Here is a 15,339-nt window from a genome sequence, read left to right as displayed (position 1 = left end):
ATGTCCAGCTTTGGCACTATGAGTCCGACAGAAGAAAAGCACAATATAAATGTTATTTGTCTTGTCACTTGTTCAGCACTGAAATGGTGGTGGAGTGTGGTGTTCAGTAGTATTCGGGTGTTCCGAATTTGATGTGCCAAATTTAAGCACCAATAATAACAGCAATATTAAGACAACCTGTCACTTTCCTTCCTATGAGTTTCCTACCTTAGGCTTGGGCCTTCAAGGGTCTTTCATAGACTCAGGTCTAGTAATAATGTGACAATTTCCATACTTCTAAACACTTTCACTTGCTATGCCTCTGCTCTGGAAATACATTTTCAGGAATGACTGTAATAAGTACGATTAAACATGCTACATAGTGACAGCAAGCACGGAACGTTTAATGCCTGTAAGGTTTGTTGTCCTCCAGCAAGTTTCATGCAGCATTTCTCCAGCTGTCTGACTTCCTCCCTGAGATGAGTCACTCTCTGCTAGGGAGACCCGCTGCCTCTAATTAGCATGGTGAGATCTGGTCTGCCTGTTTGGTTGAGGTTGAGCTTCAAGGGAAGCCTCCTCTCACCTTTGTCCTCCTGGGGGAAAGGAGAAGTCATTCTTTCTCTGCTTATTTAACGCTCTGCAAATGACCCTATATTTGCAGACAAGAGCAACTTTATTTGTATTGATGTGAAAAAAAGATCTAAATGAAAATCCCATTGGCAATTAATTGTATTCATTTTACTAAAACCTTGTACTAGCATCACAGTAAAAATTGTATTGATTTTTTTTCTCATTTCAGCTTTGTTTTGTTTCAGAAGACTAAAGAATTTAATTGATGGAAAGAACAAAGTCAAAACCGTCATCCAGGAAAACAAAAACTGAGTCGTCCAGGAAAATAAAAACTGGCATTTACTTTAATATAATTAAAATGGGAACGAGGAGCTAAACAATCAACAACTTTATTTAAAGGGAACCTGAACTGAGTAAAATTATTTTAAATAAACACATAATGAACCTGCAAATGAATATTACATACTTACCTCGCTGTCAATTCCTCCCAGAAGCTCACCATTTTCTTCTTAGAGTGATCCCTTCCAGTTCTGACAAGATTTTGTCAGAACTGAAATATACCAGTTGCTGTCAGTTATATATCAGCAGTTGTCAGTTACAACTGAATGTGCAAGGTGATGTCCATGTTTCCCTATGGATCAAGTGGGTGAGATTACAGTTTAACAGTGTGCTGACCAGGAAGCTGTTATGGAGTAACGGACATTTTCAAAATGGAGGACAGATAATGCCATTGATCACAGTGGACAAATGGGAAACAGGAGAGGAGAAAGATATTGAGTAGTAGACTACACGGGAGGTAAGTATCACCTGTGTATGGTTATTTTGACTTTTAATTTTCAGTTCAGGTTCTCTTTAAAGAAAAGCTGGAGTGAGGGGAATAGTGCCATTATAGATCTCATTATGCTGATCTTCTGAGTCTGATATTGTTGGTGCCTCTAACCTAGAAAGGCCATGCAAATCAGGGGTATGACTCTGTGTTCGAATTATCAACAGGATTACTTAAACCGCAGTATAGTAAAGCAGCCACAAGATGTCACTGTCTGTAATGTGCTGTGATGATCTCTCTGGTTTGTGATTTCCTGTATTCATTCTGTGATCCTCTCTGTTAGTAAGCTGCATTTCCTGATGGTTGCGCATGATTTATCTCTGCACGGTTTCTCTTTTCTAAGTAAAGAGTTGTGACTTATTATACCAGGCTCCCATCAGAACACTCTGCTCCATCACTCTGATCCATGTTTGTAGCAAGGGTGGGACCCAGAAATGGCTATCACAGAAACCGGGACATAGTTTCAGACCCCTTATGGTCTAACCTTCCAGAGAGGGAACAAAAGCAGGAGACCCCAAGAGCCCACTAAAGTGAAGTCGTTTTGCAGTGCAGGGCAACCACCAAAAGCACGTGGGGGAAGTTGTCGCCCTCCAAAAAATGATGTTTATGAAAAAAACTAAAAATAAATCTACCAAAAGATGTGTACTAGGCATAAGGAATATACTAGGAGGAACCTACTATGGGAATTGAAGCAGTTTAACCACTTAAGGACCAGGGCAGTTTTCTATTATCAAAAGCCCCCCTCGCAGCACTATTCCCCCCTCCCTCTCCTTCCCTCCCTCCCCTTCGCAATATAGGCGGTACAGGACAGCGATCCGTCCTGTACTGCCTCAGATAGTCTTCAGCCTATTAGATGGCGGCGATCCCCGGCCAATCAGAGGTCGGGGATCACCAATCTCCTTTACGGCGCTGCTATGACAGCAGCGCCGTATAATGTAAACACCGGGGATTACGTCCCCGGGTGTTTACATTTAGCCTGCAAGCCGCGATCGGAAGCTCACAGGCTGTTCACGGAGCCCCCCGCCGTGAACTGACAGGAAACGGCTCCATGGAAACACAGGTGCAACCAGCCACCGCCTATCGGCGTTGGCTGGTTGTTGAGTTTAAGTAAATCTGAGATAAATGGGAGAAAACTATTTTTTTTTACCTGGGGCCTCCTCCAGCCCCCTGTAGTCAGCTTCCTCAACGTCCTTCTTGTAAAATCTACTAACCTCCTGTGAAGTCCCTGATTCAGCTGGATTGTGGGCCACTGTGCATGCGCAGTTTCAGGTTGTGCACCGCTTCCATCCTACTCCCATGGCCGGAAGCACTCTGGGCAAGCGAAGTTCTAGTCTTAATGAACTGTGCATGTGCAGAACACTCCCGGCCATGGGAGTGCGCACAGCTGGGACTACACATGCGCAGTAGTCCATGACTGAGCCGAGTCGTAGACTTTATGGAGTTGGTAGCACATAAGATTGGACAGGGACACATCAAGGGAGCTCCCCTACAGGGGGATGGGAGAAGCACCAGGTAAGTAAATCCTTTTCCACCAATTATCTCAGGTACACTTTAAAAATTGGGGAAAATGATTGTCTTACTTCCAAGGAAGTCACATCTGACAACCAGCAAAAGGAAGTTTATTAGCACAAAAAAAGATCATGGGTTGTTTTGAGAAATTTGGCTTATTTCATACACAACACAGTGTTGTTGCAGAGAATGTGGGCACCAGGCCTCCATAATTACTTTAATCCTGGTCTTCTTCAAAATAATACACAATACAGCAGGCTAAGCACAGCAAGCGTATGTATAGAGATGGCTTGGACCGCCGATTTTCGGTTTGCAAACCGCGTTCGCGAACCTCCGCAAACGTTTGCGAACATGCGAACTTTCGCTAACCTCAATAGACTTCAATGCGGAGGCAAACTTTGAAAACTAGAAACATTTATGTTGGCCACAAAAGTGATGGAAAAGATGTTTCAATTAGTCTAATACCTGGAGGGGGGCATGGCGAAGGGGGATACATGCCAAAAGTCACCGGGAAAAAAATCAGTATTTGACGCACAGCAGCGTTTTAAGGGCAGAAATCACATTGCATGCTAAATTGGAGGCCTAAAGTGCTTTAAAACATCTTGCATGTGTATACATCAATCAGGGAGTGTAATTTAGAGTACTGCTTCTCACTGACACACCAAACTCACTGTGTAATGCACCACAAACAGCTGTTTGTGTTGTGACGGCTGTGCTGGACTGGTGCGCACCATGGCCAGAGTGCAGGCCGTGGCGGTTTTCAAGCCCATATGGTCGCCAGGCTGAGGTAGCTCAATGACAGAACAACAGTGACTGTCCAGCTGATCGAATTTGGTCTGTCCACAATGAAGCAATGACATTATTATCTTTGGTGTGCCCCCCCCCCGCGAGACACTCACATAGCCGTCGGTCATTGCTTCATTGTGATACGCAAGCCCCTTCACCGCGGCAAGGTAATGATCACGAAGGGGAATTGGCACATGTACATGCCTTTTGTTTTGTTGTTGCAGCCGCAGTGCAGCCAGAAAAATTAGGCAGGCGTGTACACGCACCAGAAAAATTATGATAGCGGCCGCTGCTAGCAGCGGCCTTAAAATTTCAGGAATCCGTCCTGGTGGACCCTGTTGTTGGTGGCAGTCAAGCAGCCTGCATGCAAAGATGCTGTGTGGGGACCGACTTAGTCTTGGGGCAGGCAGCCAGTCACACGGCATGCAGGCAGAGATGCTGTGTGCGGGGACGGACTTAGTCTTAGGGCGGGCAGAAACCCTCCAGGATCCATGCCTCATTCATTTTGATAAAGGTGAGGTACTGAACACTTTTGTGACCTAGGCGACTTCCCTTCTCAGTGACAATGCCTCCAGCTGCACTGAAGGTCCTTTCTGACAGGACGCTTGAGGCAGGGTAAGACAGAAGTTGGATGGCAAATTGGGACAGCTCTGGCCACAGGTCAAGCCTGCGCGCCCAGTAGCCCAAGGGTTCATCGCTGCTCACAGTGTCCACATCCACACTTAAGGCCAGGTAGTCAGCTACCTGCCGGTCCAGGCGTTGGTGGATGGTGGATCCGGAAGCACTAAGGCGAGGCGTTGGACTAAGGAATGTCCGCATGTCCGACATCACCATGAGATCACTAGAGCGTCCTGTCCTTGCCTGCATGGACATGGGAGGAGGAGGATTACTGGCAGTGGCACCTTTATTCCATTGTGCTGTGACATCACCCTTAAACGCACTGTAAAGCATAGTTGCCAGCTTGTTCTGCATGTGCAGCATCCTTTCTGCCTTCAGGTGAGTTGGTAACATGTCCGCCACTTTGTGCATATACCGAGGGTCTAGTAGCGTGGCCACCCAGTACAGCTCATTCCCATTGAGTTTTTTTTATACGGGGGTCCCTCAACAGGCTGGACAGCATGAAAGACGCCATCTGAACAAAGTTGGATCCAGATGTACTATTCAACTCCTCTTGCTCTACCTCAGTGATGTCAGGTAAGTTCTCCTCCTCCCCCAGCTACGAACAATACCACGGGAGCATTGAGCAGCACAAACCCCCTGCGACACCTGCTGCGGTTGTTCTTCTGCTGCCTCCTCCTCCTCAACAAAAAAAAAAACACCTTCCTCATCAACTGACTCCTCTTCCCCACATGACTCTTCCTCCTCCTCCCCCATATGTGGTGCCAAAGGTGTTGAGGAAACATCTGGTCTTGATGAGAATTGATCCCACAACGCTCCCTCCTGTAACTGTTCCTGTTCACGCTCATCCACAGCTTGATCCACCACTCTACGCACGGCACACTCCATACGGGATCAAGTCGCTGATGGCGCCTTCACTGCAACTCACCATGCTTGTCACCTCCTCAAATGGCCACATGAGCTTGCAGGCATTTTGCATCGGTGTCCAGTACTTCGGCCAGAACATCCCCATCTCCCTAGACTGTGTCCTTTGACTGTAGTTGTAGAGATACTGTTTGACGGCTTTCTCCTGTTGTAGCAGGCGGTCGAACATCAGGAGGGTCGAATTCCAGCACGTCTGGTTATCGCAAATCAAGCGCCTCACCGGCAAGTTGTTTCTCCACTGAATATTGGCCAAGCATGACATGGCCGTGTAATATCACCTGAAATGCCCACACAACTTCCTGGCCTGCTTTAGGACGTCCTGTAAGCCTGGGTACTTTGACACAAATCTCTTGATTACGAGATTGAGCACATGTGCCATGCAGGGTACGTGTCAACTTTCCCAAATTCAAAGTCGAAATGAGATTGTTGCCATTGTCACACACCACATTGCCGATCTCCAGTTGGTGCGGGGTCAGCCACTGATCCACCTGTTTGTTAAGAGCAGCCAGGAGAGCTGCTCCAGTGTGACTCTTCGCTTTGAGGCAAGACATGTCTAAGATGGGCTGTCCATACATACATGGCACCAGACACTGCCACCACCTGTTTCTAACTAAAAGCTTCCCCTCCTTCTTTCAGCAACTCGTCTCCTCCTACTCCTCTCTGTCTCCCCCTCTGAACTTCCCCCTTTTCATCTCCTCTATTGGGAACCCACGTAGCATCCGTATTATCATAATCATCATAATCATGCTCCTCAGCTTCGCTTGTATTAAACACCTCCAAAACTGCACCAACAGTAGATACTTCATCATCCTCCTCCTCACACGTTACGTCCATAGTGTCGCCTAACTCAGACATATGAGGTGGTGTAACTTGCTTAGCGCCTTCATCTTGTTGTAACAATAATGGCTGTGAATCAGTGATTTCCCCACCAAATAACTCCTGCGAAGTGTCAAATGTAGCGAATGTGGTACTTGTAGTAGCGCTGGTGGCTGTAGAAGATCAGGTGTTCTGTGTTAAATAGTCAACCACGTCCTGACAATCTTGGGAGTTGATGGGACGTGCATTCTTCTGAGCACTGTACTTTGGGCCAGGGCTGCATGAAATCACTTCAGCACGACCTCGAACAGACCTGCCGAGTGGCCTGCCTCTGGGTCTGCCTCTGACTCTGCCTCTGCTTGTTGTTTTGTCCCTATCGGGGGGGATGAAGTGAAAGGTATGCACTGACTTGACTAATAGAATGTACAGTCACACAGGTGCAGTGAAAGGTATGCAGTGACTGGTATTACAATACAATGTGCAGCTGTCACACAGGTGCAGTTAACAGGTATGCACGGACTGGTATACTAAACAGTGTGCGGTCACACAGGTGCAGTGAACAGGTATGCAGGGATTGGTATTACAAATGTGCACCTGTCACACACAGGTACCGTGAACAGTTGCAATGACTGGTGGTATATTACACTGCTTGCGCTCACGTAGGTAGGTAGGTGCACTGAACAGGTAGGTATATGCAGTGATGGGTATTACAAAGGTGCAACTGCCTGGGTACCGTGAACAGGTACAGTGACTGGTGGTATTAAATATCACACTGCGTGCGCTCACGTAGGTAAATGGGTGCACTGAACAGGTAGGTATATGCAGTGATGGGTATTACAAAGGTGCAGCTGCCTGTCACACACACAGGTAATCACTGAATGTGCTGGGCCTGGCAGTGGCACAGTAGGAATTACCAAGGCTGTCTATGCAACACAAGTGGCTGTGGGACACACACACACACAAAAAAATAGATCACAAGAACAAGATTAGCTCTCAAAAGAGCGGTTGAGGGGTGCTTTTTTAGCTAACAAGCCTACAACAAGCCTACAAGAGCCTAACTAAGCTTTCCCTATAGCTCTCTCTGCAGCAGCAGCAGCTCTCCCTTCTCTAATTACTGCAGGCACACGAGTGAGTCCAATGCCTGACGCTGCCTGCCTTTTATAAGGGGGGGGGTGGGGCTCCAGGAGGGAGTGTAGCCTGATTGGCTACAATGTGCCTGCTGACTGTGATGTAGAGGGTCAAAGTTGACCCTAATGATGCACTATGGGGGTGAATTAAACTTTCGGAAAAGTTCATGGTTCTCCGCGATCACGAACCACCGAAGTTCGCCGATTCCCGTTCGCCGGCGAACCGTTCGGGCCATCTCTACCTATGTACATACAGTACATAATCTGCAGATGTTCCAGTATTAAAAATGTACATTTCTTTAGTCATTTCAGCTCCTCTCCCATATCTTGTACAATGCCTTGCTGCCTTGGGGCCACACTGCCATCTGTATAAATAGTCTACTTTCATTTAGTCCTATGGGAGAAGAGACTCTTGTGAGACAATGGCCACAATTCACGAAGCTTATCTCTTGTCTTTAATAACGATTCTGAGCTGTTTTTACTGTTATCACCATGATGATAAATCATTTTGTATTCATTAAGCAATTTACCTCATGCAAACCTCAAATTAAAGAGAACCCGAGGTGGGTTTGAAGAATATTATCTGCATACAGAGGCTGGGACTGCCTATACAGTCCAGCCTCTGTTGCTATCCCAAACCCCCCTAAAGTCCCCCTGCACTCTGCAATCCGTTATAAATCACAGCCACGCTGCTGACAAACAGCTTGTCAGAGCTGGCTGTATTTATCTCTATAGTGTCAGTCTGCTGCTCTCCCCGCCTCCTGCAGAACTCCAGTCCCCACCTGCATCCCTTCCCTCCCTGCTGATTGGAGGGAAGGGACGGGGGCAGGGACCGGAGCTATGCAGGAGGCGGGGGAGCAGCTGAGACCGACACTACAGATGTAAACACAGCCTCACAGCATGGCTGTGATTTATGAGGGATTGCAGAGTGCAGGGGGACCTTAGTGGGGTTTGGGATAGCAACAGAGGCTGGGCTGTATAGGCAGATCCAGCCTCTGTATGCAGATAACATTCTTTAAACACACCTCGGGTTCTCTTTAAGGATTCTGTCCTCAACCGCTTTGTGACTGCTGAAGGTAAAACTACTCCACACTTGTGGCGGCCTAAGCCTGATGTGGCATAGTTACATGGGCAGACCCCCCCAAACCCCCACATCATGGGCAGACAGAGCCGTATTGGTCAGCTGTTCCGCTCCCCCCACCCCCCCCCCCCCCCTTCGCTGTGCAGAGTAAAAGGGCAGGGAACACTGTTATTTTTTCCTAGTCCATACTACCTCTGGTCTCCTCCTCCTCTGAAGCCATGTGCTGTATGCTGCCCCCCTAAGGCTCCTGATGACATGACATGCATATCGGGAGATGGAGAATCTCAGCATACAGCACGCAGATGCCCCCGATGCAGTGTGGATTAGGTAAATATAACTGCGCTCCCTGTGCTTATCCTGCACAAATGGAGGAGGAGGAGAGGGCCCCTATAGCCTCCGCGCCCCCTACGATTCAGGGGCCATTGTTACACCACTGCCCATGAGTGTTAAACTACACATTTTTAAATTAGGGATCGTCAATGAGATGCAAATAATTTTGCGTTGGTGCAGCATTATGCAAATGTTGTATGCAATTGAATGCAGCTTGAAAATGAACCACTCAAATCCTGCTGAGGTCAAATTCTATTGCTCCATTTTCAAGCTTTCAAGCTTTATAAATTTGCATCCAAAATTTGCATACTGCTGCATCAACTCAAATTGATTTGCATCTCATTGATCATCCCTAGTTTAGATCCAACTGCAGCCATTTGGAAGAAATTGTTACTTACTAGGGAAGCCTTTTGGATCTTCCAGTTAGGGACACGCTCGCCGCATGGACTTAACAATGCTGGTCGTAATGGAAAAAGCTACGCTTACGAATCATTACGCGTAATTTTACGCTATTACGCATTACGAAATTACGCTTACGGCATAGACAATCAATTTCGGTACATGTCTGTAATTACGCATTGCCCTTACGCAATTACGCGTAAGAATACCGTAATTCAGGTTGTTACGTTATACAGGCTTACGCGTAAATTCCTACTAGCAATTAATGCGTAAGGTCATGCTGCCAAGCGGAAAAGTTGACGCATGGATCAATGTTAGGTAGCCGCCGACTTTAAGGGTTAATAGCAAAGCCCCCTTAAGTGCTAAGAGCCTCAAATTTGGAGAATATATTAAGGAGATCAGAAGGAATAAGAGGAAAAATTTTTTTTTCAAAAAGACCTTATAGTTTCTGAGAAAATCGATGTTAAAGTTTCAAAGGAAAAATATATACATTTAAAAACCCGCCGAATTTAACGGTTAATAGCAAAGCCTGCTTTAAGCACCAAATTCACAGGGTATATTAAGGGGATCAGTGGGAATAAGAGGAAAATTTTTTTTCAAAAAGACCTTATAGTTTTTGAGAAAATCGATTTTTAAGTTTCAAGGCAAAAATGTCTTTTAAATGCGGAAAATGTCAGGTTTTTTTTGCACAGGTAACAATAGTGTTTTATTTTCATAGATTCCCCCAAGTGGGAAGAGTTTTACTTACTTCGTTCTGAGTGTGGGAAATATTGAAAAAAAAACGACGTGGGGTCCCCCCTCCCAGACCTCTTTAACCCCTTGTCCCCCATGCAGACTGGGATAGCCAGAATGCGGAGCACCGGCCGCGTGGGGCTCCGCACCCTGACTATACCAGCCCGCATGGTCCATGGATTGGGGGGTCTCGGAAGGGGAGGGGCAGCCAAGCTTTCCCCTCCCCCTCCGAGCCCTTGTCCAATCCAAGGACAAGGGGCTCTTCTCCACCTCCGATGGGCGGTGGAGGTGGAGGCCGCGATTTCCTGGGGGCGGGGTTCATGGTGGCATCTGGGAGTCCCCTTTAAAAAGGGGTCCCCCAGATGCCCACCCCCCCCTCCCAGAAGAAATGAGTATAGAGGTACTTGTACCCCTTACCCATTTCCTTTAAGAGTTAAAAGTAAATAAACACACAAACACATAGAAAAAGTATTTTAATTAAACAAAAAACATAACCACGAAAAAAGTCCTTTAATATTCTTAATTAACCATTAATACTTACCTGTCCCTTTGAAAGCCAGTTCCCACGCAATATCCTTGGAAATATACTAATCAGTTACAATGTAACAAAGTTATTACAATGTAACAACTTTGTTACTTTGTAACACCACCGCACCCGACGTCACTCGCCGCTCACCCGCCGCATACACGCTAAGTCCCCGCCGGCTCCCGCCGTCCACTCCGCCCACACCTGTCACCTATATACATGCTGGCACCCATGGGTGCCAGCATGTATATAGGTGACATGTGGGAGAGGCGGGGAGGGCAGCGGAGCCGGCGGGGACTTAGCGTCCCTTCACCCGACAGAGCTCTGAGCTATAGCTCAGAGCTCTCGAAAGCATCTTTGTATTTGGGCTCCAAGGAGCCCCATTGGTCCTTAGCAGACCAATGGGGTTCCTTCAAATCAGAAGGAACCCCATTGGTCTGCTAAGGACCAATGGGGCTCCTTGGAGCCCAAATACAAAGATGCTTTCGAGAGCTCTGAGCTATAGCTCAGAGCTCTGTCGGGTGAAGGGACGCTAAGTCCCCGGCGGCTCCGCTGCCCTCCCCGCCTCTCCCACATGTCACCTATATACATGCTGGCACCCATGGGTGCCAGCATGTATATGGGTGACAGGTGTGGGCGGAGTGGACGGCGGGAGCCGGCGGGGACTTAGCGTGTATGCGGCGGCCGGCAGGTGAGCGGCGAGTGACGTCGGGTGCGGTGGTGTTACAAAGTAACAAAGTTGTTACATTGTAATAACTTTGTTACATTGTAACTGATTAGTATATTTCCGAGGATATTGCGTGGGAACTGGCTTTTAAAGGGACAGGTAAGTATTAATGGTTAATTAAGAATATTAAAGGACTTTTTTCGTGGTTATGTTTTTTGTTCAATTAAAATACTTTTTCTATGTGTTTGTGTGTTTATTTACTTTTAACTCTTAAAGGAAATGGGTAAGGGGTACAAGTACCTCTATACTCATTTCTCCTGGGAGGGGGGGTGGGCATCTGGGGGACCCCTTTTTAAAGGGGACTCCCAGATGCCACCATGAACCCCGCCCCCAGGAAATCGCGGCCTCCACCTCCACCGCCCATCGGAGGTGGAGAAGAGCCCCTTGTCCTTGGATTGGACAAGGGCTCGGAGGGGGAGGGGAAAGCTTGGCTGCCCCTCCCCTTCCGAGACCCCCCAATCCTTGGACCATGCGGGCTGGTATAGTCAGGGTGCGGAGCCCCACGCGGCCGGTGCTCCGCATTCTGGCTATCCCAGTCTGCATGGGGGACAAGCGGTTAAAGAGGTCTGGGAGGGGGGACCCCACGTCGTTTTTTTTTCAATGTTTTCCACACTCAGAACGAAGTAAGTAAAACTCTTCCCACTTGGGGGAATCTATGAAAATAAAACACTATTGTTACCTGTGCAAAAAAAACTGACATTTTCCGCATTTAAAAGACATTTTTGCCCTTGAAACTTAAAAATCGATTTTCTCAAAAACTATAAGGTCTTTTTGAAAAAAAATTTTTCCCTCTTATTCCCACTGATCCCCTTAATATACCCTGTGAATTTGGTGTTTCTAAATTTTAAGCAGGCTTTGTTATTAACCGTTAAAGTCGGCGGGTTTTTAAATGTATATATTTTTCCTTTGAAACTTTAACATCGATTTTCTCAAAAACTATAAGGTCTTTTTGAAAAAAATTTTTTCCCTCTTATTCCTTCTGATCTCCTTAATATATTCTCCAAATTTGAGGCTCTTAGCACTTAAGGGGGCTTTGCTATTAACCCTTAAAGTCGGCGGCTTTTTTATATTATACGGGAGCGTAATATTACGTGATTACGGCAGACTGTGTAATTTCAATGGGAGTTTACTGTCTTACGCGTAATTTGTTACGCGTAAAAACGTAACCCACGGTCTACGCGTAATTATTTACGCGTAATACCGTAACCTTACACGTAACGCTTACGGTGCATTTGTAGTGAATTACGATGCGTAATTACGCTAATGCGTAATTTCGGCCCAGCACTGGGACTTAATACTAGATGGGACTTAAATTTCATTACTTGAATCCCTTTCTTCTTTTTTGTTTTTGTCCTGCTCCATTATTAGGTTCTGATCGACGGTGTTTTCTCCAATTAATTAATTTCTGATATTGCTATTGCTGCATTAAGTGTTGTTTGTATCCTTTTCATATGCGTTGATCTGGTTTTAATTAAGGGGAATACTATTGATTCCTTTCTTACTTTTTTAGCCACACCTACCGCCACTCTTGGTTGTGAACCAGGAAAAGAGTGTGATGGGTTTCACCTGTGTTGGGGTTGGCTTTTAGACTTTATATTCACTGTCTTTTTAACATGAACTTGTGCTATGATTAAGGACCTGTGAGTCCGAAACATGTCAGCTCCATGACTGTATGGCTTTTTACCTGTATTAATAAAATTGGGACTCGATTGAACACAAGATTCTGTGCGGAACTTTCTTCGTTTTTCTGCAGCCATTTGAACAGAAGCAGGAGGGATGGCGCATACTCCACAGGTCTGCTCTCCCACCGGGCTGGGGACAGCAGTCACAAGTGTTCTGGGATTGCATACTTCAGCAGTGCCGCTTCTGCATGTATGAGTCAGGCCCAGTATTTTAAATAGGTGATGATGGCCTCCACTAATCAACCGAAAAAAGATTTAATTTTCACACTTGGTGATCTTTCACATGAAAAAAGTGTGTGTGTGTTTGTACGTGTGTGGGAGGGGGCTAAGTTGTTTTGATTCCCTTCTAATTAAAGGATGAAAATTAATTCCACAGGTGGTGACGAAACCAGTCGGACGGGCTGGGAGAATTCACTGATGTTTGCCGCACACCACTTTCTCCATTTATTCTGATTCCCAGAGTCTTTCCCCCGTACCTGAAGATATTACGCTATCAGAAATTCACATCACAGTTGACTTTCAGTGCTGAACAATATTAATCTCAGGCTTTCAGGCTGGAAGTGGAGGGGAATCTTTTTATTACTATGATTCTGCCCTGCGGATTCCCAGAGGGAGAGATAGGATATCCATGCATGCTAATCCTTCCCCCTCGAAGAATAGCAGGGTGACCCCATGGTCAACAGTGAGGGTAGAATAGCCTGCACATAGCGAGATAACCACAGGGACTTCTCACACTGAGAAAAGATGTACAGTGGGATCATTGGCAGGCATGTAAAGGACAAACCTAATAAGCTACGAAGGGGAGTCAGTGGGATAAATAGCAGTGCTGAGCGGGAAATTGCCATGTAGCGGAACGCAAAGGTGCAGCTGAGTACGAGGACTTAGCATGGTGCCTTTTATGCTATATAATCCTGCTTTATTTTTGGCTTTATGGTCCTGTATGACATTTTGGTAATTGCGTGTATCAGAGTTCACCTACTTAGAAAATACTTTGGGATCTTACAGGGAATCTCCGGTTAAAGTAAAAGAAACGAATACTGTATATAACACGTAATTTTGAATTAGGTACCGTCTGTTTAGCATGTCTCCTGTTTTGTGCTGCTGTCTGTTGTTTATCTTAGTGAACCTCACTTTATAATTATTTAGCATATAAAGTACATATTTATTATATATATTATTTAATATATATATTATTTGAAGTGACACTGAAGTAAAAAAAAACCCACTTACGATGATATAAAGAATTGTATGTGTAGTACAGATAATTAATAGAACATTCGTAGCAAAGAAAAGAGTCTCATATTTTTTTTCAGTTGTATAGCTTTTTTATTTTTTTTATTTATAACATTGCATCATTGTGTCATATTTGCAATTACATACCACACACTGTAATTTAAATTATGAAACAGAGCAGAGCTAATGACCCTTTGAACTTCCCTCCAGTAAAATTGTATCTATCTCAGAGAGCTCAGAGAAGCTCTTTTGCATAGATAAAAACTGAAACCATTCATGTACTGGAAACAATATTAACTATTTGACATTGAGTTTCACGTCCAGGAAGCCATGTGCGCTCCTGCGCGTTCCCACGGCTGATCGCACGCGTGCTCCCGGCCCGCAGTTTGTTAGCCAGCGAATTAGTGAATCGGAAAATCGCGCTCCCGGCCCGCAGTTTGTTAGCCAGCGAATTAGTGAATCGGGCAACGGTGCCCGATCACTGATTCCTCTCCCCCGCAGAAAAAGCGACAGCTTCTCTCGGAAGCTATGCTTTTTCTGCTTCCTATGTTCCCCTACGTCGCTCTAAGCGTACGTGTTACGCTTAGAGTGACGTCACTGTAAACAAACTCATGGCTGCTATCTTGATGTAGATGTAAACTACATCTAAATGTTAAATAAGAATAAAAATACACATATTTACAAAAAAAAAAAAAAATACAATTTCAATCCTACCCTCCCAAAAATACCCACATAAAATGTTTAATAAAAAAAAAAAAAACATTACAATTAAAAAAAAACAAAAAAAACAACACAAATATTTACCTAAGGGTCTAAACTTTTTAAATATCTATGTAAAGATGAAATATTTCTATTTTTTTTTATTATAAACTTGTAAATAGTGATAAATGCAAAACGGAAAAAATGCAGTTTTATTTCCCAAAAATATTGTCGCCATACATTATGATAGGGACAAAATTTAAATGGTGTAATAACCGGGACAAATGGGCATATACAGTACGTGGGTTTTAATTATGGAGGCATGTATTATTTTAAAACTATAATTGCCGAAAAGTGAGAAATAATGATTTTTTCCATTTTTTTCTTATACTTCCTTTTAAAATGCATTTACAGTAAAGTGGCTCTTAGTAAAATGTACCCCCCAAAGAAAGCCTAATTGGTGGCAGAAAAAAACAAGATATAGATCAGTTCATTGTGATAAGTAGTAATAAAGTTATAGGCTAATGAATGGGAGGTGAACATAGCTCGGATGCATAAAGTGAAAAACGACTGAATGTGAACTGGTTACGTTACCCACACTCTGTCGACTTCCCATCGAAATACAGCAGCTTTGAATACTGTGATCGAATCTGCTGTGAATTCGATAACGCAGATGTTGACCGATCTACCTATTTCCATTTGAAAATGATCGATTCAGTCGATCTGTCCAGGAGGAAAATTTTGCTCAATCGCTGGTGAGTCGGGAGTGCATTGT

The sequence above is a fragment of the Hyperolius riggenbachi genome, chromosome 7 (genome assembly GCF_040937935.1).
Source record: "Hyperolius riggenbachi isolate aHypRig1 chromosome 7, aHypRig1.pri, whole genome shotgun sequence".
In the NCBI taxonomy this organism is placed as follows: domain Eukaryota; kingdom Metazoa; phylum Chordata; class Amphibia; order Anura; family Hyperoliidae; genus Hyperolius; species Hyperolius riggenbachi.
The sequence above is the reverse complement of the archived record's forward strand: the minus strand, read 5'-3'. Positions refer to the sequence as shown.